The 26400-nt window shown below is 32.2% G+C and overlaps 1 protein-coding gene across 1 annotated transcript in view; it reads left to right on the top strand.

Annotated features, from left to right (window-relative positions):
* The window catches only part of Mtmr6 (Myotubularin related protein 6), a 162678-nt gene that overhangs the window by 213 nt on the left and 136065 nt on the right, over positions 1-26400 (top strand). The gene's annotated exons all lie outside the window — the stretch shown is intronic.

Here is a 26400-nt window from a genome sequence, read left to right as displayed (position 1 = left end):
AAACATTATTTTCGCAATATTGTAGTTGATAAATTTATGTCTGCATGTTCAACTGTGAAATAGATGTATTATTTTATATATTGTTGGATGTTCGCCATAAAAAAATATTCCATGCCGGTGTCGCATTATTGTTCAACGTAATGTGTATTGAATATTATTTTCTAGGTACATTGTTGCATGTGAAGAACCCGGTTCGTTCTACAATTATTAGTAATATTCCTATAGATATTCCGAAAATAGTGTTAAATTCTTGCTCAGGTGTCTAATAATTTTCTAATCTCGGTAAAAATATAATTAGATACAAAATATTCGTATATAATTTCACCAGCTGACCTAGATTGTTATGAATCCGCAATATAAAAAAAAACGATTGTTTTATATATATTTGTTTTTACGAAGTGCGGTAAAAAGTTTGTAATAATCTTTACTCGACATGTATTATGATAATAATACTATTTGAAATTCTAAACTCAACCTCAATATTACAATTCAATAAAAATAAAATATGTATTATTTGATTTCGTTGTACCTAGATTAGTTTTGAAAGGCTCGAAACAAGATTTTGATTTCGATTACGATTGTGAATTTGAAAATAATAATTTATTTCCATATTTTAAATTTACAATCACGGATGAAAAATATTATATCCGTTGAAGGAAAAATTGGTTTTGCTAGATTTGTTGCTAGATTGTGTGGTTATCTGTATTAATAAAGCAGTTTAATGGTCAAAATTTTTGATGAACTAAAAAAAAAGAAATAGCAAAAATTATTGTAAGATTCTTGTTAGAAGCCAATCCCCATTAAAAGTAGATTAAAAAGTAGCTCCCAACCACGAAAAGGTTGGGGACCCTATAATATATGTTTATGAAATATATGTTAATGAAACATTTAGTTGAATTATTATAATTTTGAATAAACTTAACATTTCCATCATTAACAGTGGTGTATGACCGGTCAGTGGCTGAGTTGACATTGCGTTTGGGTCCCACCCAGGCGTTGTAGTGTGTTCAATTCCTCAGCTGGCTAAGTCCTCCATCACAACACAAGCAACATTTTCCGCTTACTGGTGGTAGTAGGAAATTTTCAAATATTGTCAGGTTATTTGTAGCCCGGGAATATTAGTCTTTCTTTCCTTTAAAAACAAAAAATAATGTATGAAGTATTGAAATAATTCAAAGTCAAATAGATTCTAGTTTGATAATATAAATACAATTTTTTAACCTTTTTGATAAGATACCATTTTATCATAATAACATTGTTATCAGTATTATTCTATGAGATACAAGCCGCAATATCACAATATACATGCTGTAGCAAAGTATCACAATATTATAATCATCTATGTAAATGCAATACCGCGGAAGAACCATTGAGATGTGATGAAAGGTAAAAATGTTCATGAGAGTCGACGACCCAATTATTACATTGGGGAGATTGAATCACTAAACTGCGCTATATAAAGTTGACCATTGATTATTATTTCATGGATACAACAGCTGGTTGTGTTAGTAATTTGCATTTGTTAGTCATATTGTGATTCTTGTTGTCTTTCTAACACCAAATGAAGGGTGTGGAAAATTTGTTTTTAAGTTCTTAAGAAATATATGTTCTATACATTTGTAGAGCAGAAACGGTAACTACATGAAACTCCCTCGATAGAAAAAAATTGCAGTATCTTGACAGTAAAATTATTAAAAACACTTTTTATTTTACTATTTAACGTGTTATGGTTATGAAAAAATTCACAGTGTGTCAGTCTTTAAATGCAACTTGGGCATTTGTCGAGACATTTTTGTTTTTTTTAAACGAGTCGTGTTTTATTAAATATTTTCACAATTTTCGCTTAATTATTATCTTTTTTAATATTAGCGTGCTCCCTCTAACATTTATATTTACATATCTCTTTACGCATTTACAAACCATCTTTTTGAACGCTTACTATGGAGCCTTAATGCCATCTTATGAATTTTTCTGGAATGAATGGAAGCTTGAATTAGGTTTTGGAAAGAAAGATGCCAAAGAAGAATCAGACTCTGCGCGGTGACATCAAAAATGAGATCTTAATCCAAAACCCCTCCACCCATAACATGCTGCAGATTCAGTACATTTGACGGGGAAAAAATTTCAACTCTGATGATCATATCCCTTCACCCTAAGTGCCTCTGATTATTGTATCCTGTCACCCTTTAAATGTCTCTGATCATTATATCCTGTCTCTCTTTAAATGACTCTGATCATTATATTCTGTCTCCATTTTAATTACTCTGATAATTATATCCTGTCACCCTTTAAATGACTCTGATCATTATATCAAGTCTCCCTTTAAATTACCTTTATCATTATATCCTGTCTCACTTTAAATTACTCTGATCATATTATCCTGTAACTCTTTAAATCTATTGTTATATTTTTTATTGTTTTGATAAACTCTCATTGATGAGGATATTATTTTAAAACAGTCATTTAACCTCTATTGTAGATAAGACTGCTTTATCAAATATGACGTTATCTATGTATTTATTTTATGAACTTGCACTGAAAACAAACATATGGATTGAAATGGATGACCCCGGTGTTGGGTTGGCACAAGTTTATACACTTTGATTCTAAATATTATTTGCTTTGTAAATTTTCCGTTTATTTATTCAATTCAAAACAACAATTATATTAATATCATGTTATATTAATGTTTTTGCATAAATTAACTACAATAATACCTGTACAAGGTCTTTGAAATTTAGTAAACAACTTAAAAAATTAAACAAACTCTTATACAGTGAGTCTGAAAGTTGGTAAACAACTTAAAAATAAAGCAGAAACTCTTAAATAGTGAGCTCTGGTTTGATTAAATTTGAACAGCTTTGTCTGTCTGAAATTTATTTGCGATAGGATGTCAAAGCATCAGGTTCCCACCTCGGCATCGCTGGTTCAGTCCTCTGCTTAGCTAAGTTCTCCATCATTATTATAGCTAATTTTTCTACTTATTTTGATGTTTTGTAGGTTATTGACTGAGCATAGCGAAGTCGAATTTTAACTTAACAATTTTTTCATTTCGTTTGTCTGAAAAAAAAATGGTGGCTGTTTTAATGGTTCAGTAAAAGTTATTTTTTACAAGAACATTCTTATTTTTTAATATTGTGATACCTAACTGCATGAAAGAAAGAAAAAATTACAAATTGTGTAATAATTATTTATTTGAAATTAAAAAATGTTACATAAAATATAATATGGTTTATAATTAAGTAGGTAGGTACTTAAGTACTTACTTACAAATCTTATGATTTCAGAAGAGTTTTTGGTTTTGATATTCAACAAGAGAAAATTAAAAACATACTTTTTTGAATGCGAGGTCTACTTTTCAAAGAACTACTAATCAGTAAAAGTATAATACTTACATAATAATATTGTTTATTCCATTTTTTCATTTACCCGATAAGAAACATTTGTACCCCAATTAAATTTTAATATTTATGGCATTTTAACCTTAAATGAACAATTATAGATATTATTTGTTGTGTGTTCATCGACCCATTCAAACAATGTGCACTCATGTTGTTTGTTTTTGGGGTGTTATGCCGTGTTGCGCTAACTCCTTCTTTAGCCGACGTTTCGGACAGCGTTGCAGTGTCCATCATCGGGGCAGATCCGGTAGATCCGAAGATGGATTCTGGATCTTCGGATCTACCGGATCTGCCCTGATGATGGACACTGCAACGCTGTCCTAAACGTCGGCTAAAGAAGGAGTTAGCGCAACACGGCATAACACCCCAAAAACAAACAACAAAAATGCTTTTGGCCGTGAGAATCTAAAAACTTACCTAATGTGCACTCATATAATACTAGAGTAACTAGGTACTCCTATACGACAATTTATTTTCGCTCTGTTAAATGATCAGAATATTTATAATATAAATGAAATGTTTAAAATATGTTGGTGTAATAACCGCTTTATCAAGAAGAAATTGTATTTTGTTTTATTGGAATTAAAGGTTAGAATTGTTCTACTGTAGAGAACATCCATTAGACAAAATTATCATATTATAATAATTCTTCATCTCATCTTCTTGACCTATTCGGCTCAGGGACCCTTTTCCTCGATAGGTGCCTCCACGCGTCCATTTCCATAGATATGCCAATATATAGTCAGTACAATTCTTATTACTTATTATATAGTATCCACCATTAAAAAACTTTGAAAGTTTATTCCATAGACTTTCAGAGTTTTTCATTGGTGGATATAGTTAGGCAATCATATGACGTCACAATATTTCGGTTACAATTTTCGATCGGAGTTATACCTCTCTGGTCCAGTGTGAAATCTGGTTCAATGAACTAAAATTTGCTTTTAATCCTATGTGTCATTTTCAAAATTCGAACTGTTTGTGTGAAAAATTCGGACAAGCAATAAAGTAGGTACTTCACTATGATGTAATATTTAAAAATAAAATACTTAAATTGATTTGCCAAGAATTCAGATTATCCTGTAATTTTTAGCAGGTGCTAGTCTGTAATATTGTTCACGGAATAGATCTTTCACATTTTAGGACATAAATCATTCCAATTATGACAGGACAACGGCAATTCATCACACTTCAACACACTGTTGAAGTGTGATGAATTGAAAACTAGGTTAAATATGTCACGTTAGGTTAGGTTGAAAAAAAAATTATCGTTGCTTTATATCACTTTTTAGAAGTGTGTTGAATTGCCACTATCCTGAGTTGCCATGAACCCAATGTTTTATAGGTATCGCAGCGATTGATCGACCACAGTACTCACACATATGCATTGCTTGCAGACAGCATGTTTTAATTTAAAAAATAAAACTTTTGATTGTTTCAGTTTTTTTCTAACTAATCATAGACATCCAAATAAGAATAAAAATTAAATAATTTGAACTCTTTTCAAATTTTCAGAATCGATCATCGTATACACTTGTTGTCCCTAATAAAAATAAGTAGGTGTAAGCAAGACAAGGCTGTTTCTCAGTGACTTTTCGCTAGACTGTTGGATAGATATAAATATATTTATATATATTTTTTAATCTCTTATTGTGCGACATATAAGAGGTATTATCATCCATGATTGTAAACCTAAATAACTTTCATTCTACTGGAAATTTATCAATTTAAGTACATGTATATTATGACAAATTAATGTTGAAATAATAATAATAAGGGCACATAATATTTATTATCGATTAATCAATATATTAATTGTTTTATTGTTTTGCGAGTCATTCCTTATTATCACACTATTACATATAATATTTTTATCTATTGGTATTACCTAGCGCTGACCCGTGAATAATCATGGGATATTATAATTGTAGAATCTGTGAGGTTGAAAGTATTAACGTTATATATTTTTTGCCTACTTAAAAATGGTGCCTGATAATAAAATAGGTAGGTACTAGATTTAAAATTACTTTACGGCCCACTGGCCGCCAAATTAATTAACAAGTATGGCGCGAATATGATTCAATAAATGAAAAAAATCTTAAATGCAACTCTGCAAGCTTAATAACAACATAGTTATATTCATAAATAAACCACTCACGTTATATGTTTCCATCAATTGTATGTATACACATATATTCGATAAATAGGTACCATATTATTTTATACTTAAAATTAATTGCCGCAGGCCTTTAAAAGTAATGAGGGAATAAAACGTAAAGTTCCTACCCGTGTACGCCTTTCTCGTTATATTTTTCTATCAATTTCCACGTTCTAATTTCTAATTTATATAAACATATTCCATAAATAGGTACCATATTATTTTAAAACTAAAATTAATTGCCAGGCCGTTAAAAGTAATAATGGAATAAAACGTAAAGTACCTGCCCATGCACTCCTTTGATAATTCATATCTTCTATCAATATAATATTTTAATAATACTAGAAATAATTACCAGGTCAAAGGTGATTAATTAGTTTAAAAGAAAAGTTTCTACCCAGTGTTTAGCCCCCTCATTACCAATTTTTACCGATTTACAACAAGTAAGTTAAGTTTAAAAATAAAATATATGTTATTTTTTAAGATAATATCTATATTTATGTTATGCCGAAACGTTAATTATTTGAAATTCCCTCGATAGAAAAAAATCTCAAAGAAAGCTCAGAAAATTATTAATAATACGTTTTACTCTGTCATTTAATATGTTATAGGCATGAATAATTCGTAGTGCATCTTTAAATGCAATTAAAGCATTTGCCGAGAGATTTTTGCTCTATTTCAAATGAGTCATGTTTTATTAAATATTTTGACCATTTTCGCTTAATTGTTGTCGTTTTTTTAATATCAGCGCGGTCCCTCTAACATTCGTATTTACATATCTCTCTTTCAAACCATTTTTGAACGCAACTACGGGGCCTTAATATTATTTATTATTCGGTAATTTGTGTATTATTACATTTAACAAATAATAATTAACGTTTTAAATTAACGGTGAGAATTTTCTTTCTCTCCGTAATTGGCGTGCAGTTTTCGTTCGTTTTCCCGCCGCGGCGTAAAGCGCCGGTCCATTTCCCAAATAATCCCAACCCCAGTTTAGGTTAGGAGTTTAGTTTGCTGCGTCGATCGGTGCGGGTGGTCGCTTTTCGGAACCGTATCCAGCATTCATTTTTTTCAAATTCCGAATTTGAAGTTTGCGAGTGCTCAGTGATCCGATACAAAATTTTCCCGTGCGGGGGAAAATAAATTAACCGAGTACGTATTTCATACTAAATAAGTTCGTTATTCCTTTGAGAATCCATCTAATATTTGTTTTTTATTCTCTAATTAACCCAAAGTGTGTGTTTTTAAGCCCAGGTACTTAATGCATTTGAATAGTTTAATTGGTGTATAATATAATTATAACTAATTTTTTTCTTTTTCTCATCTTTCAAAACAATAGGGTACTGGTGATGTCCTTCTCGGGAGTCTCCGACTTTTTCCACCATTCACTACTGTATACCACAATGTTCTTGTAAAAAAATACATAACTTCGACTTTAACTCGACTCCGTATCTCATTAATTTGCAGAGATATTGCATTAAGTATTATTCCTGGGATATCCCCGACTTCTTGTACCATTCAAACGACTCTCTAAACACTCCTGGCACTAATAAGAACAAACTTTGAAATTTTCAGCAACATCGGTCGACTACTTTTCGTGTTTTGCTAGCACAAACAGACGCAAGCTAAATTTTTATATATTAAATTATTTGAATAACTAACCTATACTAAATGTACCACAACAAGCAGTTTTTTCGTAGATATCGTAAAGGTTATTTATTAGAACTAAAGATAGATACGTATTATTATAAGAAAATATATTAACTTTGAAGTAAGCGAGGCTAACAACAGTCAAAAATGAGGTTCTGATACCAACCCTTTACAACAGCGACGTACGTAATTGGAAGTAGAAGAACGAAAGGAAGAAGTGAGATTCCCGAGGCATTTGCGTGTACGACCGAATTACAAATAAAGAATTAATGTTTAGACATAAATTAAATATGATTAAAGATTTTCACGGCCAAAAGTATTTTTGTTATTTGTTTTTGGGGTGTTATGCCGTGTTGCGCTAACTCCTTCTTTAGCCAATGTTTCGGACAACGTTACAGTGTCCATTGAAGGCTACACCAGAGATAAACGAAGAAAACCACTTTAAAAATGATACGTTAATGTTAGCTCAGAGGGTTGGGGCTGGCAACACGGTATCACATCCTCATACATAAGCTCACACTTCACCACAACCTCAAATAACACATCTTTCCTGATGATGGACACTGCAATGCTGTCCGAAACGTTGGCTAAAGAAGGAGTTAGCGCAACACGGCATAACACCCTAAAAACAAATAACAAAAAAGGTATAACTTATCATAGCTAAATTAAGTTGTATAGAGCCCTTTATGTAATTTTTCCACGAAAACGGCGCTATACATATAATCATTTTTTTTATTGTTGATACAGTTACCTCAGCATTAATTCCTTATTTGTAATTCGGTCGTACAAGGTTATACGTAAGTTATTGTTTAGATTACTTAGACGTATAACTAATAACTTACAGCTAAGATTTGTTGCTAATGGCTTACAATTAAGATCTGTAACTAGTGACTTACAACTAACACGTATAGCTAGCAACTATACCCAAGTAGAGTTCATGGACATCCCAGAAGATGGCACGATCGAGTGACTTTAATACTTGAGTCGGGTCACGTCAACAGTTTGAATAGCAGAATACATACTACAAGGAGTGGCCTTCCGTCCTCTCTGCCTTTGCCAAGTAAATTAATGTACCTATATTATATTGATGTCACATGGGACAGGTAAAAACGTGTTTTTTTAACTCTTTACAGGCCAAGATGCCAACCAAGTGGGTCTTTCGACGACCCCATGATTTTTCTGTCTTATGGGCTTATAAACTTTAGAAATCCCAATTATTCAGTCAGTTATTAATGGTAACTTATATATTTGTGCAGGAATACGTAAAATACTAAAATGACATATCAAGTATTTAAGGCGATGCACTACGTCGTGTAATATTTTAAATTGAGCCGCCATCAATAAAAACCCTTAGTAGATGGCCATAAGGTTTAAATTCCCGCTTAACACCATCCGCCTGTTTTGATTTATGGAAGAAAAAAATATGTCCAAAAAGTGCCTTTTATTTTATTTTGTGGATGTTCAGGCATAAATATTTAATTTTTTTCCGATCATTTTATAAATAACTTAATTTGCTACATTATACAATAAAATTATAACCGAAAATGGGTCCGTAAGTAGGAGATTTTGAACTTTAAAGCAGGCATATTTTCATAGGCCTTATAAATTATTTTTTTCTGGGCTTATAAAAAGATTTATCTAAAAAATACTCGATTATTTCAAAGGCCAAGATGTATTCTACTCGCAGTATTTAATTAAAGCATCTGAAACATTTCTAGGCGACCAAATTTTCAAACCAAAAACACATGATTTTGCATTACTACGTATGGCATCGCCTTAAGCTGATATAAGGAGGATAGTAATTTTGGGTACTACCTACTCCCCCACTTGGCTGCGGGATAGTTAAAGTGCTCCATCAGTTCGACAAACATGCTTTTTTTAAAACACCGCCATCTGTTGGGCGTAAAAGCAACAAGACAGACTAAGGTGCAGCTAGTGTTATTATAAAGACGGGAGCCAAAGTACCAATAACGGAAAAAATCAAAATTGATAAAATAATATTAATGATATTCAAGACGTATGAGATTGAAAAAAGTGTCTACGACGCATACAATCTAATCTTTTTTATTTTATTTCGCTTTGTTTTCGGAAATGAATGAATGCAAATCTTCGAAGCGAAAATTAACCCACTTCCCGACATCCGATCGAGCTGAAACTCCTCAGATAGATTCGTTGTCGATGACAGCGCATTCTATCAATCAAGTACGCACACGCGGACATATACGCATTTCTCTGAAATCGAATGACATAGTAATTAATGTCGGTTCCACCCGATCGGAATTTGGCTCAGTTGTTAGCGAGGTCGACTTACTAGCAAGTTCCTAAGAAGGAAGGTACAATCCTAAAACATGGTAAAAAAATAAAATCATGTTTTAAAAGACATTTAAAAATATATGTTTTATGGTAAAAAACGTGTTTTTTACAGTTTAATTTTTCTCATATTCTTTAAATATTAATAATATTATTTCAATATGTACCTAAGTAATATTATTTTTAATGCAAAATAATAATATTTGATTTTTAAATCAGTATAATGTTTGTGTGTGTTCGGTTTAAGCCCTTTAAACCCTTCAGCATTTTACGGTCATATATGACCGTGCGTCCATATTTTAATAATTTTTTTGACGTTAGAAAGAAAACAAAATTAAGTGGAAGCTCAAGCCAAAAATATATACATTCTTGGTATACCTTATATTGTAGGTAATAGGCATTAAAATCGCATGACAAACGGAGTCTAGAAACTTTGATTTGAAGCACAAAACTGTTTTTATTTATTTTTCAAATAATTTTATAAGAAAGCAAAAAAGTTAATCAAGTGAAACTGTCACAGATAATCTTAGCTATAATACGGTATTTTTAAAAAGTTGTTTCTTTTACGCGTTTATACATTTCTATTGAAAAAAAAAAAATTGTAGTTCACATTTATATTTTTTATGGAGTAATTTATTTATTTTATTTTTATTCTACTCAAGCAAAACGATAGGAAAACCTTCAATTTATCTAAAGCATATTTTTTGTTATTCATAATGTACACCAATTCGTTATAACGATTATAAAAGTGAAGGTACAGTTTTTTTTTTAAATTCCCCAAACAAAACGAATAATTTTTTGAAATATCTCTCAATTTTTTCTATGATTGGAGTAAAAAATTAAGTAAAAATGTGGTTAATGTTTTTGACAATATTTTTCACGTTTGATATTAAAATTTTATTATTTATAAATAGTAATGTTTATTTTAAATGCATACACCGAAAAATAATTTTATCTAGTTTCTAAAACTGTATTTGTTGTTACGGATAATTTAAAATAATAAGTTGTATATAGCGCGTTTGAAATACTAAAAATATTGCAAATTGAACAAATGTGTTTAAGGTATTGAAGGGTTTCCGATTAACCACACAAGTTAGCTCGAACTGTGGCTTATGAAAAAGGATTTCAAATAACATTAATCAAGTTCGTTATAATTCCCGAATCACGGAAGAATAATTCTGTGATAAACGCACAGCTTTGAATACATTATTACTTCGAAATACGAAAAACAATTTATGGACGCGAAATTACAATTGAAAACCACGTTCATGTGTGTGTTCCCTAACGACTCTGCCGCGGAAAGATTTGATTGCTAAATTAATTATTAAAAAAAAAATAATGTTAATATAAAATAATATCTTCATTTTGAAGCAGAAACTCAGAACGTCGTTTCCATCATGCGTCATCGAGCCATCCATTTGTATAAATGATATGATAATAATATTTTTTATTGTAAATCAAAACACTGTTTCTGATGCAGCAAAAACTGTCAAACGGTGCACACTGGACACACGAAATTTGCTTACCTTCGTTTGTCCTGTCAGTAGCTGAGTTGGCATCGCGTTTAGGTCCCACCCAGTTTTCACACGTTCAATTCCTCGGCTGGCTAAGTCCTCCATCACAACACGAGCAATATTTTACGCTTTCTGTGGAGGTAGTAAAAGATTTTCAAATTTTTTCAGGTTAGTTCTTAACCCGGGAATGTTGGTCTTCATAGACATATGAATATTAGTAGACCTGCCCTAAGTGATTAAAAGCGTATTATCCCCACTCCCCATACCGGTTCCATTGGAGCCGGCTGGGCTCGCGTATGGCCTCAAGTGAAATTTGAAAACGTGACGTCATCATTCTTGTGCGAACTATGGTCGAGGCATCATCGGTTCATTTTACGAAATAACACGGCAAAATGTTGACTTGTACTATGAAAACTTGTAAAAATAGATGTGAAAAAGAGAATAAACCCAATTGTCGTATTACATTCCATAAGTAAGCATTATTTTACTTTATTTTAAGCTTATTCACACCGTATTATATGGATCAGTTTTAGAAACATATACTATCACATCACAATGTAGCGATTCTCAAGTGTGCTCATCGTTGTTTACTGGGGTAAGTAAATTATGAAACATTTGTAAAAGTGGCTTAACTAAATACTCTGAAACTAACTACGACTCTGCAAACAGAAGAAATTTACTTTGCCGAATTTGGACTTCGAAAATTAGTTCATAACGTGGCGAGTAATTTGCGCTCCCATGTAAAAATGTCTATTCATTCAAAAGCAGATTTTACTTTTAAGAACTAAATGGTGATATTATAATGCGAGATGCCTATTTACTGTCAGATTGATTTATTGACGAATCACAGTCAGCTTAACCCCCTTCGTTCTTCAACAGTTGATTTTACCCCTCGCCATTATCTTCTCGTCTATTAATTCCTATGTCTGTGTTGGTCTTTCTTTTTTTAAAAAATTGTCTGTAATTTGTAGTTCTACGCAACTATTTTATACTTGGAATATCACTATATGCTTGGACGAAGCTTTGAAACATAATATTCGAAATGATTTCTCTTCGAAATAATTCCTACCATAATAATTCAAAATGATGAATAGTGATTCATATTTTACGGTGACTATTAAATATTTATATATAATGCATAGGCATCTACATACAAAGGGTCGCCGGCAAACAGGGATATCAATGACCAATTAAAACGTGTTAATGGCACAATATACAGGGTGCTACTTTATTTATTGATTTATCAGGATATTTATAGCCTCGGTAGGTTCGGAACACCTACGAAAAGTTGGAAAATGACTTTAAAAACTGTTATATTATGTTTTGGGATTATTACAATGATATTATGAGATTGATTATTTTTTTATTGGTGGTCGAGTACAGAGCTTACGCATGCATGTTTACTAGTTGCGAGCTGGGATGTGAGAGGAAGATCAAACTAATACATAGGCTTTAATACTACTATAATGTCTCTGTCTCGCTATACACTGCCGGTGCGAAACATCTGACTTTATTGTATCACAAAAACAATCTATCTATTGTATAAATAAAAGTATAAACATTGACAACCCCACACAATCGCGCAAAAAAGCAAAACGCGTTACAGTTTAGTTCTATCTGCACAGACAGACTGAGCCATAGCAATGCGTGGCGGGGTAAAGCCAGTAAATGATAATAAAAAACATGTACACCGTTTTAGGTTGGTAGAAATTTATAGTAATTATTTTTTGTTTATCTTAGACACAAGAGACTGAAGATCTTGATCTTGATATTGTTAAAAATCAACACCACATCATCAGCATACTTAAGAAACATCACAATTGAATAGAACACAGAACATAACATAGGTCAAAATGAAAAGATACATTACGATAAAGCAGAAGAGAGAACATAAGACATATTACAACAGAGAAGAGTTCAAGGCTGACGTAAGCTTAATGAGTAAGATCAAGAAAAGGACGCTTAGGTGGTTTGGGCATGTAGAGCGAATAAGCGAAGAAAGGAGTGTAAGAAGAATATATGATGGAAATGTGAATGGTAGCAGAAGTCGGGGACGCCAGAGGAAGACATGGCACGGACCAAGTGAATCAGATACTTGAGTCGGGCCATGTCAAGAGGCAGAATAATAGAAGAGTATGTATAAGACGATGTATGCATGTGTATGATGCAAGGAGCGTGTGCCAAGACCGAGTTGTTTGGCGGTCCGTCCTCTCTGCTTACCCCTGCGGAGAAACGGCGCGATGGTTAGTAAGTTAGTCAGACCAGGGTATCTATCACGGTCGATTGATAAAGGTTTAATCGACAATTTTGATAACTTGTCATCATTTCCGAGCATGACTGCAGATCTCCAACGAACAAACAACAGTTGACAACAACAAATTTTTCTTAATTTATTCGACGTGAACTATTATTGTTTATACGTTTGCGATCTGTAGTCGTGCTCGTTATCGGTATTATCGATAAATCCCTATCGACCTTGCTAGGTGCCCAAAAAACTTAAGAATCACAGTAACAAATTTAAAAACTGGAAACATCTTATTTGTTAAAACCTTACCCTTGTGCTCTTCATCTAAAACACACTGAAAAACGTAAAAATATATGAAACAACTTCGTTGCTAGTTGGGCCATTTCCACCTGTCTCATTCCACAACGGTGTTACCGGAAGCGGAATAAAGAGGCCGCACTTCCGCTATATTAAATCCTCTGTATACTTCCTCTTCCGCTTCCAGACTTTTCGTGGAAAAGATGCTTCGCGATAATACTGACATTGTTTCGTACTGAGAATTTCCTTTAGTACGGATAACTATTATAAAATAAAACATTTATTTACTATAAAAATTCAACCGAAAAGTTCTTGCATAACTGTATAAAAATCAAGGGCGCCGCGTTAGGTTACATTAGGTATTTGATTATATATTTGATTATGATTTTATTGTGGTGGATTTGATTATGGATTTGGTATGTATTTGATTGTGGTGGATTTGACTATGTATTGGATTATGGCTTTGATTATGGATTCGAATATTTATTTGATTGTTGTTTTTTTTTACATTTGATTATGGATTTGATTATGTTTTTGATGGTGGGTTTCATTATGGATTTGTTATCCTTTGATTGTGGATCTTTTAAAGTTTTTATAGATTTGATTGTGTATTTGAATATATATTTGATTATGATTTGATTATGGATTTGGTATGTATTTGATTGTGGTGGATTTGACTATGTATTGGATTGTGGATTTGATTGTGGATTTGATTGTGGGTTTGATTATGGATTTGATTTTGTTTTTGATGGTGGGTAAAGTTTTGAATTTGTGAGGCCTTTTTAGGATATAGGTACTCGTACCGTATACCGTAGTACATTATTTTGATGAATCTCATAAATTATAGCCAGCGTTAGTAATATAAACATCCGAGCATATTTTTTTACGACTTGATTATAAAACATCGACTTTTTTCTACTTTCTATAAATATAATATGTATGTATTATACATATAAATCTTCCGGAACAAATTCTCTAAATGATAGTGAAAAACCCTATCAAAATCAGTTGCGTAGTATAGAAGAACTAAACAGACAGACACGGATAACGACTTGGTTATATACTTTTTAGAGATTTGATTGTGGATTTGGTTGTGGGTTCGATTAAGGATTTGTGTAAGTATTTGATTATGTACTTGATTATGAATGTTATTATGATTTATTAACAATGCTTTTGATTCTTTAATTTTATTTTTGATTTGATTATGGATTTGACGGTGGGTTTCAATGATTTGTTATAATTTTTGTTGATGATCTGTTAATGATTTGATTGTGGTGTTTTAACGATTTAATGTAGATTTGATTATGGTTTGATCGTGGATTTGAAAATGTTTTTGATTGTGGATTTTATGAAATATTTTATTGTGGATCTGGTTGTGGGTTTGATTATCGATTTGACCACGTATTTCATTATGAATGTTAGATTATGATTCATTGACAATGCATCTGATTACGATTTTGATTATTTAATTTTATTATGGATTTGATTATGATATTTCTGAAGAATAAGGGTGGAATGCACAACCCGATCGTTGTATAATAGTGATGTACCTACTTAGCGAATTTCCTTTTATTGCTTACAAGCCGAGACGGGCACATAAAAAAGTAAGATAAACATTTATGACTCCAGTCGCTCCAGTAGTAAAGTATAGTTTTATCTTACAACTTTATATTATTTCCTCTTCATAAATTACCGACAATAGCGTTTTATTACTGCCTTATTATTTTGATAAGCTAAACAATAATATTTGTCTTTACTATAAAGCAGAAAGTCTGTGTAATGAAGTAGTAAAAACTCTCGAACCCTGAGTTATGGCGTCATGAAATTTGCAAACATTTTTTTGAACTAAGCTAAACAATACCATTTGTCTTTACTATAAAGCAGAAATTCTGTGTAATGAAACAGTAAAAACTCTCGAACCGTGAGTTATGGCGTCATGAAATTTGCAAACATTTTTTTGAACTAAGCTAAACAATACTATTTGTCTTTACTATAAAGCAGAAATTCTGTGTAATGAAGTAGTAAAAACTCTCGAACCGTGAGTTATGGCGTTATGAAAATTGCATACATTTTTTGTCTGGAATTTCAACTTCAACTCGCTTCGTCTTTTTCACACATGTCAAAAATAAGAAAATAATTAATTTTCTATGCCTAAGTAAAAATCATAGATCTGATTATTATCAGGGTTTTCCAATAAGAGGTGTTATTTTGAATATTAATTAAGGAATTAATGATTTTTTTATGGCCGGAATTGGATGGTATTGATCTGGACAACGTTTAATTTCAACAAGACGGCGCTACGTGCAACACAAGCAACGAAACCATTGATCTTTTACGGGAAAAGTTTCCGGACCGTATTTCTCTTCGATCTCTCGAAGAGGTGATCACAATTGGCCACCGAGATCTTGTGATTTAACACCTTGCGACTTCTTCCTTTGGGGTCACGTGAAAGAGAAGGTCTACGCCAACAGCCCAGCGTCGATTCAAGACCTCAAAGATGGAATTCGTGAGGCTATCGAGGACATAAGGCAGCCACTTTGCGATTTGGCTATGGAAAATTTCATGAAAAGGATATGGTCCTGTAGGCGTGGTCGTGGTGGTCATTTGACTGATGTTATTTTTCACTAAATAACGACATACCTTCATATTTATAATGAAATAAACATTCGATCATTTATATTAAAAAATGGCATTTTTCTTTGAATATCAAAATAACACCTCTTATTGGAAAACCCTGTAGATGCAAGGAAGATGGGCCGTGAAACATTATTAGTATGAAACTAAAGTGAAACAAGAGTGTCGCCAACATCGTTCACCCATTTTATACACACAGCGACGCCTCGCTTTTGTTTCTACCTACACACCACCGCATAACTTTCATTGGCTCCGCCGCTTTGAGTTATTCTATGCAGTTTGATGATATAGTTCGATAACACTCGGCACGCTTCCATGCCACATCTTACTCTGTTTCTATTATCTATGTAAAAAAATATAATTATTGTTCTTGACCAATTTTTACACAGCAAAGTTGAAAACCGCGAAACATTTTTATGTAATTTTTATTTTATATTTTTTATATTTCAACCTTAGAAGTCCTTCGCACACGCTTAAAAGTTCAATGCTAAACTTACGCAAATTGAAACCTAAACCATTAATCCACTAACTACGGCGCTAAGAAAACCTAGGCGGTAGCAATTCTTCAATCTATGGTGAAAGTTTGTGTGATTCAAATGGGAATATTAATTGTAATTTATTTTCACAAGCCTTACCAAGGATTTTAGAAGGTTAAGACGAGACAACACCCTAAAATAATGTCAGAATCTTTACGACGTAAGCGAAGAAGCCATGCACACAAATAAACGACGCGCAGCCCTGGTGTATTGGACAGACCTATGGTTGAATTTGCCCTGTCAAATCTCTAAAATAAAGTGGGAATCTTAATGACGTAAGTCATAAAGTCGTGTAAATTTTTTTATTTTGAGCGCGGCTCGGCATAATGGTTGGACCACGGTCTAATTTGCTCTAGCAGGCCTAGAAAGATTGATCTTTCCGTGGTGTTTATTTTAATTATTTCTCATGAACATATTAGCAAAATCTCAGATGTTTCAATAGGGATCACTCGGAAAGTTACTAATTCATCGTATAGAAAAATAAAATCTGGTGCTTACCGCTAATTTTATAGTTTGTAGTAACGTTTTATAAAATTTTCAATACGTTTTACATAATATATTTTAATGGTAAGTTACTGTTTTTATTAATCTCTAAACAGTATAAAATATGGTCGCTTTCCGCGTCTGTCTGTGCGCTTACTTCTTCTAAACTGCGCAACGGTTTTCACTATCATTTAGAGAATTTCTTCCGGAAGGTTTATCATATTATATTTATAGAAAGCAGAGAAAAGTCAATGTTTTGAAATCAAGTCGCAAAAGTTTTTTTTTGGGCGCTTACATGCCAACGCTGGCTACACCTTATGAGATACATCAAAATAATGTACTACGGAAATGTATATCTTAAAAAGACCTACAGAAAAGTACGCGACTGTATAAAGGGTTTTCCAATAAGAGGTGTTATTTTGATATTCAATCGTTAAAGATCAATGGTTTCGTTGCTTGTGTGGCACGTAGCGCCGTCTTGTTGAAAGTAAACGTTATCCAGATCAATACCATCCAATTCCGGCCATAAAAAAAATATTAATCATCTCTCGATAGCGCAATCCATTCACCGTAACTGTTGCTCCAGCCTCATTTTCGAAAAAGTAAGGTCCAATGACTCCGCCGTACCATAAACCGCACCAAACAGTCACACGTTGAGGATAGAGAGGCTTTTCAACAATAACTCTTGGGTTTTCCGAGCCAATTTTGCTTGTTGACGAAGCCACCGAGGTGGAAATGGGCCTCATCACTCAAGATGATTTGCATTTGATTCACTCAAGTGAATTTTAATAATTTCAATGTATTGTTGAAGCGTGTATCGTTCCATTTTTATTAATGGCGTAGTTTCTACTTGTCAAATGTCAAAAAATTATAGCTTCAAAAGTAACATCTACCGAAATAGCAGGCTATTCAAAATAACACAAAAAATAACTCGTAAATATAAATAATTTATTTTTAGCTTTACGAATTTGTCGGAATTAATTAAAATGTGAACTCGGTTATTAGAGTCTTCTATCGCCTTTAAAAAAATCATCAAACTCATATTCCTCTGTTTGGGTCGGACTTATCGCTTCGATAAGGCGTCTCCAGTCTCCATGCATCCCTTTGGCTACTTCATCGTCCTCCGTCCAGTTTGCCTCTCCTTGTTCGACCTATGGAATTGATTTTCCCCCTTGGTCTTTTTTGCAAGTTTTGCCAAAATTCTTCATGGCAGTAAATTCATTTAAAAATACCGGCTTGATAAAAAGGCATGTAAAAGCTCCCTGGGTTCTGTTAGAAAGAATTTCTATCCCATTCCAACAGCTGTCGCAACAAAAAAATTACGATACTTTTAGCTGTCGGTTTCTAGAAAAAGACCCCGGGAAAAACTCTGGATGTGGAGATTAAGCGGGGTCCATTTTTATTTTTTCCGTGCCTTAAAGCATTTTTTTGGCTTCCGAACCGTTTGCCGTTTTTGATAATAAATATCACATGGCGCTAATCTACGCTATTTTTAGCTAATAACGGTTTTATAATATCGTTACAAGATAGAAATACAGTTTATCAACTACAAAAATATATTTTTAAACATCTTCGTTTTACACAGGAGATCGAAATATACATTTTTTATTTTTTATTTAATATTTGTATGTTTTTTACAATAAATATACAATTATACATATTATACAGTGTTATCAAGGTAAATAATAATAGCTTTTCCTCACCATAAAGAGACGAGGCTCTTGTGTTTGGTGAGTGAATCCTAGCTCAATTATATGGAATCATGTAAGTAAGTAAATAATATATTTGCAAAACCAAAGGTATAAGTAAGAAATAGGCAAGATTTATCAATAATACAGTTTCAAGATTTGAAGGAAATAATAATAAGAGTAAGATATGGACTTTTATAGTAGTTTTAGGTAATTTTTTAATTTTATTTTAAATTCCTGAATATCTTCAATATTTTTTATATATAATGGAAGGATGTTAAAATATGTTATACCTAGATAGAGATAGGTATTTTGTGTGTGCTTTGTATTAAGTTTTGGGATTTTGATAGTTTTTTGATATCTTGCTGATGAATTGAATTGTAAGTTATTTAACTGTATTTCTTTATAAATTTGTAGAATTGAATATTTTTTATATATATTGTCTATTGTGGGTACATTGAATATTGAAAAGAGAATCTCAGTAGAAAATTTGGATGATTTTTTCAATATTACTTTAATTATCAATCTTTGAACTATTTTAAGTGGATTTAATATATTGTTATAAGTTCCTCCCCAGCCAATAATACCATATTGTAATATAGATTGTACAATGCATAGTACACTCTTTTTAGGTTTTCTAGTCTAAGAATATTTCTAAGTCTTATAAATATATAAATACATTTTCTAATTCTTTTGACAAGTTCACAAATTTGTTTTTTCCATTTAAAATGTTGATCTATATATACAGGGTGTCCGGAAACTCGTAGTACAAGCGGGAAACTGGTGAATCTACATCACATTTGGAGTCGATTTTGTAGTATATTTTTTTTTTATTTGAGCTTTCGTTATCGAGTAAATCGAGTTTGAAGTTGATTTTTTTTTTTTTTTTTAATCAAATTCTTATAAATTATTACTGAAGATCAAAGTACCCAACTAATTAAAACTATTTGAAAGTAAAACAAATGAAGAAACTCGGATTTGAAGCATTATTTTGAAATCACCCTTCATTTAACCCGGTGTAATCATAAAATATTTCTGCTCTGCAGGGTTAAAACATCTGTTATTCAACCCTAAACACCAGAAAAAACTTTAACCCTAAAATAGCCGAAAAATATATTTTTTTGGTTTTTTTTTTTTTTTTTTGAAAATGCTCAAATCAAAAAACTTTATGTTTTTTTGGGTTCCCCATGTGGTGTAGATTCTCCAGTTTCCCGCTTGTACTACGAGTTTCCGGACACCGTGTATATACCAAGATATTTAATTTCAGAAGTTAGACTAAGTATAGAACATTCTTGATTGCAATTAGTTCTGTTACATTTAAGTTGATGTATTATAATTTTTAATTCTGGTATTGATTTAAATTTGTTGATAGAGAATGGGATACATTTTGTTTTTTCAGTATTTAATGAGAGGAGGTTTTTATCGAACCAATTTTTCAGTATATTAATATCAGTATTTGATAAGTTATTAACATTATTCCAATCAGTACCTTCAATTATTATGACAGTGTCATCAGCATAGGATATTATTTTTCCATTTAATCTTTGATTGAATATGTCATTTACATAAATGATAAACAGTAACGGTCCCAGGACTGTACCTTGAGGTATGCCGAAGTGACTTGTTTTTTGTTGACTAAGTACATCGTTGATTTTTACGACTTGAGGGCGTTTGAAAAGGTAGCTTTTTATCCATTCTATAGCTGTACCACTTAATCCAATGTTTCTTAATTTACTTATAAGTTTGTCGTGTGATATGCTATCAAAAGCTTTTTTAAGATCTATGAAAATTCCAATGCATTTTAATGATTTATCTAATGAATTATGAACAAGACTAGTTAATTTTGCAATTGCATCCTGAGTGCTTCTACCTTCCATAAAACCGAACTGATTTTCATTAATTAATTTATTACATTTTACAAATTGGTTTATCCTTTTTTTAACTATCTTTTCAAAAATTTTTGCTATGTTCGAGATTACTGATATGGGTCGGTAATTGCTAACTTCTTCTGGGTTACCAGATTTAAATATTGGAGTAATGGTAGTTTGTTTGTAGATTGATGGAAACACTCCGCTTTGGAAACTTACATTTATTATGTGTTTTAACGGTTTAGAAATTTGATTTTTAATATTTTTTAAAATATTAACTGTTATTCCATCAAAACCCGGGGCAGAACCTCCTTGCATACCGTTTATAATTGATATTATTTCGTTCTCTGTGGTGACTTGGAATGTTGCTATATTATTGTCAGTATCAATACTACAGTCTGGAAATGTTATATTTGGGTCAGTATGAATGAGATTGGCAAGATTTTCCCCTACATTCGCAAAGAAGGTGTTAAATATGTTTGCAGCTTTTGAGGGATTTTCTTTACAACATGTTTTCATATTTTCATGAAATATAGTAGCGATGTCGTTATTGTTGTTTTTTTTTCTTGTCAATTATTTCATTTATAACTGTCCACACTCTTTTACTATCATTTTCAGCCTGATTCAACTTTTGTTTATAATACTTTTGTTTTGTGTTTTTTATAATATATGAAAGTTTGTTTTTATATGCTTTAAAATGATTTAGTAAATTTTTATTATTTGGTTGTTGAGTAGTTAATTTGTAAAGAGCTTGCTTATGTCGTACAGATACTACTAAACCATGAGTAATCCATGGTTTTATAGGTTTCAAGTTCGACACTTTGGATTTGGTTATTATATTATTATTTGTCGAGTCATTTATGCATTTAGATATTTTTTCTTCAAACATTTTACAACATATATTGACATCATTACATTGTAATAATTTATTCCAATTTTCTGATTCTAATTGGTGTTTTAATGTATCCATATTAAGTACTTTTTTTGAGTAATTATTTTGTTTAAATAATGGCAAAGTTGGATTGCTTAATTTATAGTTAAAAATACATGAATAATGATCAGTGATAATTGTATGAATGACAGCTGATTTTATATTTTGGATATCAGGAATATTTGTAAAAATGTGATCTAAGCATGAGGGGCGTTGACCTTTAACATTTCTAGTATAAGAATTTATGCACGATAAATAATTGAGTTCTGCTAACATATTTAGATATGTGTCTTTATCTTTACTAGAATAGTCGTTTGCGATATTTAAATTCATATCTCCAACAATAATAGTATTTTTATTTCTAAAATTTAACAAAATATTTTTTTAATTCATCTATAAATTGAGGTACTATCGATGTATGCGTACGATAAATAGCAATAATGTTATAGTATTTATTTACGTCTTTAAATTCTATATTAAATATGTTAACATTACTAACATTAATTATTTCTTTAATATTGAGAACATTATACTGGTTAGAAATAAATAATTCGATACCTGAGTTTTTGTTTATTTTGTTTATTGTCGCATGGTATGTGTAGCCTGGAATAGTGTAATTGATTTCGCCTGCAGAGTGTGTCTCTGTTAAGACAATCAGGCCCGGGAAAAAATTTAATTCTTTTAATGTTATAACTAATTCATCCATGTTTCGTTCTAAACTTCTAATATTTATATGAAATAGGCTAAATCCTTTTTCAGTGCAAATTAAGTTAAAATCTTTCATAGATTGACATAAATTTTCTTCAATATTAATTTTTTTATCTAATGCGTTACATAAAAAAATCATTCATTTTTTAAGTTTTAGATTAGAGTTTAAAGAAATGGTATTTACCGTATTATTCATAGTCGATGCGCTCTCTAGCTAGTTGAAGCATTTCTTGCCGATAGAGAAATTTCATGCTATCAACTCTGTGTTCTGTAGAATAATTCATATTAAATCTTTTGTTTTGAACACAGCAATTGTTGCATGTTGGAGGTTGTTCTTTATTTTCACATTTAGACAGAATGTGCTCCTTTGTGCAATGAGGGCAAATGGGGGGCTGCGTCCTGGCGAGACATCTTTGCGCTGTGTGGCCGAACTTAAGGCAGTGGTAGCATTGAGTAAGCGGGTTACAGTCTTCTATGTATACTCTTTGGAATTTGATGTTTATTTTGTTTTTTTCTAGTAGCGTTTTTCTTAATTTACCGGTTGTTTCAATAATGTAGTTAGTGGTGTCGTTTTCTTTTCCTTCATTGTATTTGTTTTTTTAATTCCTTGATAAGCTTGACATAATATATATGACATAATATAAATCTTCTATATATCGCGTTTTCCTAGCACTTTAGCGCGTATCTCTTTTAAAATTAATTAATTCCAAATTGCAAGATACACAGAATCGTTCTGGAAAAGGCTACCAATCAGAATCGAAACGTTGCTTGAAATGAATGAATAATAAATAAATAAATTATCGCTTCGTTCCTTTCCTATAATTCGTGGTTCGGCTCGCGCTTCAGTTCGGACTTGTATACGCAGCATTAGACGTGTTTAGTGATTAAACTTTCCTCTTCTCCATGATAAATTGTGTTATTTGATAATTTAAGAATTGAATTGAACTGAATCATATCAAATATAAACCAATATAACAACACCCCCATACACACAAGCCCTGCTTATTTATGGGGGTACATCAAATACTAATATTATGTAATTAATAACTGTACTATATTGTGTAATTATATTATTTAATTGTTATATTATGTAAAAAAAAAATATGTAGCAATATTTACGGCATGTTTCAGAGTTGTACATGAAGAAAAATGAGTATAGCTAATTTATTAAAATCCGGTTAAGAAAAGGATTGCAGGCTGTTTCCTATTAAACTTTTAGTACATTCCTTATATATAACACGTGCTCATGCACCTGCATTTATCTTGATCATATACAATGACGAAATGCGAAAATATTATAATTTTTATGAACACGTGTCCCGACATCGCGATAACACATACGTGTTTGAATAGAAATCGATTCATTCGTTAAAGACATGAAATTCAGTGTTTAACCGGATTACGAATAATTTGAAGAGATTCTTAATAAATTAGCAATATTTTATTTCAGTTTTCTCCGTGTAGATACTTTCAATATCACCCTAATGAAAAAACACCATTCAGGATAGAAATGTTGCTTGAAATGGCTTTAGTCGTGTTTGGTGACTAGATCTTAATATACCTTCCTCTATCCCATCATCTCCTCCCCATTCCCCCCAGCCACACAACCTACACCATATGGGGTGTTATAGTCCTACTGATTCTGGACAGTTGGGACTATAGTGCGGTATTCACATAAAAACCCTTACTTAAGACGAGACAACACTCTAAAAATAAAACCAGAATCTTAACGGCGTATGTGAAGCAGCCGTACACAATCATATGCGACGCGCAGCCCTGGTGGACTTCGACAGACCTGCGATTGAATTTGCTCTATTAAATCTCTAAAATAAAGTGAGAATCGACATAAGTGATGAAGTCGTGTAAAAACAATATTCGGCGCGCGACCCGGCGTAATGGACGGACCTACTGTCGACTTTGCCCTAGCAGTGCTGTAAAATCGATATTTCTGTAGGGTTTATTTTAATTATTTCCGATGAATATATTACTAAATTCTCAAATATTTCTAGAGGTATACCTCGGAAAGTTACTAATTCATCACCTAGAAAAATAAAATCTGGTTCTTACCGCTAATTTTACGGTTGAAAAACGTTTTATAAAATTTTCAAACCGTTTTACTCAAAATATTTTAACGGTAATGTCCTGTTTTTATTAATCTTAAATATAAATAACTTACATCTGTAGAGATCCCTCTAGAAACATTTGAGAATTTAGTAATACGTTCATCAGAAATAATTAAAATGTGAGCGTAGAGCAACCCCCCCGTTATTAGAATCTTATGTCGCCTTGAAGAATTTATTTAAGTTCATATCTTCCCTTTATTTTATCTATGGAAAAAGCAATCTCTAGATACCGAAAAAAATTTTTCGGGTAAAACAGTCTCATATAAAATCTAAAAATAAGTCAAGCCAAGTCACTGCCATCCCAAATCCAAGTGCCTTATCTTAAATGAGAAAATGAAGTTGTGGTTTACCTTGTGTAATATGTAGGTATTCTGTCTTCGTTCAGAAACTTACAAACTATTTACCATCGAGAAGTACTTATTCCTAAATCTTGGTACCTAAGTAGGATTACCTCTACGTCTGAGAACTTGGAATATATTCTGCAGTGGCGTACAAGGGTTGTCCTGAAAGAAAAATGGGGTGAAGTTATTTTTTTACCCATCTATCTTTCAAATTAGTATTTACACGATAATAAATTGTGTGTCTCTCATACTCAAACTTATCTCATAGCTATAATAATAATTAGTAAAAACTTCAGAATATGCCGTGAAAGAATGTCCTCTACACCAGTTTCCCGGAGGTTTTCTGTCTGTGCTAAAGTCAAGTAACTTATCGTCATCTTCTTACACGACTAAATATAATATATTACTTATCGTCATCTACTTACACGACTAAAATAATATATTACTTATCGTCATCTACTTACACGACTAAAATAATATATTACTTATCGTCATCTACTTACACGACTAAAACAATATATTACTTATCGTCATCTACTTAAGGCAAGACCAAACCGCCGCGATCATTTTGCGTCCGCGATGGCGTGCACGGTGAGCGTCCTGTGTGCGTGCAGAACCGTTCACACCAAACTAGCGATCAACTAGCGATCAGCTGGCGTCCGTGGCACTCGTACGTTCGTACTTTCGACGGGTTGGTAGAATAAAATGAAACCCATAATGCAATTTTGTTAGAATTTATGTATATTTGAATTTACTATTTTTTAATGAATTTTAATTACAAGAGTTTCTTTCGATTTAAATATTTTAAATATCAGATTAATGGGGACAAAATTCTTAAGAATGGTTTACACTTACATAAAACAAATTAATCGAACACATATATAATAATTACAACTTCTTTTGTACAAAATATAAACATAGAACTGTGCTAAAAAAATACACGCGTTCCGGTGCTGTGTAGTCAATACACATCTCAAAATAAGCGATTTAATATCGGAAAAATATGAATATTCATAGCTAATCGATTATGTTTATTATATTTTATATCAAAAGTGATAATAATTGTAATTTAATTGCTGAAAACATGAAAAAACCATCGGCAGATGCTAATTTCGTTGATCATTCTCTCTGTATTTGTATCCGACATCATGAGAAATATCACAAACTCAGAGATAATTACGTTGCGTGCAGCGTGCAGATCCTGCAAGCAGCAACTGATCGCGGACGCGAGCGATCGCCGCGTCCAGACGCTGCACAGGACGCCGCGGCCAATCTGAGAACGCTTCGATGTGAACACGTTGCTGCAAGTTCATACACAACATCTGATTGCCACCGTGCACGGGATCGCGGACGCGCTTTGAACGCGGCGGTTTGTTCAGGCCTTTAGGGCCCGTTCCCACTTCCGTTTTCAAATCGGAGGCGGGTCCCGTTTTAAAAACGGATGCCCTAGTGGCTGTAGTGGATGTATGGAGCTGTTCACACTTGTCCGACACGATTTGAAAACGGATCCGAC

This window comes from Hesperophylax consimilis, chromosome 21 (assembly GCF_061612785.1).
Source record: "Hesperophylax consimilis isolate HC1 chromosome 21, BYU_Hcon_1.0, whole genome shotgun sequence".
Lineage (NCBI taxonomy): Eukaryota > Metazoa > Arthropoda > Insecta > Trichoptera > Limnephilidae > Hesperophylax > Hesperophylax consimilis.
Note: the sequence above shows the minus strand (reverse complement) of the source record. Positions and strands in the feature narration are given on the sequence as shown.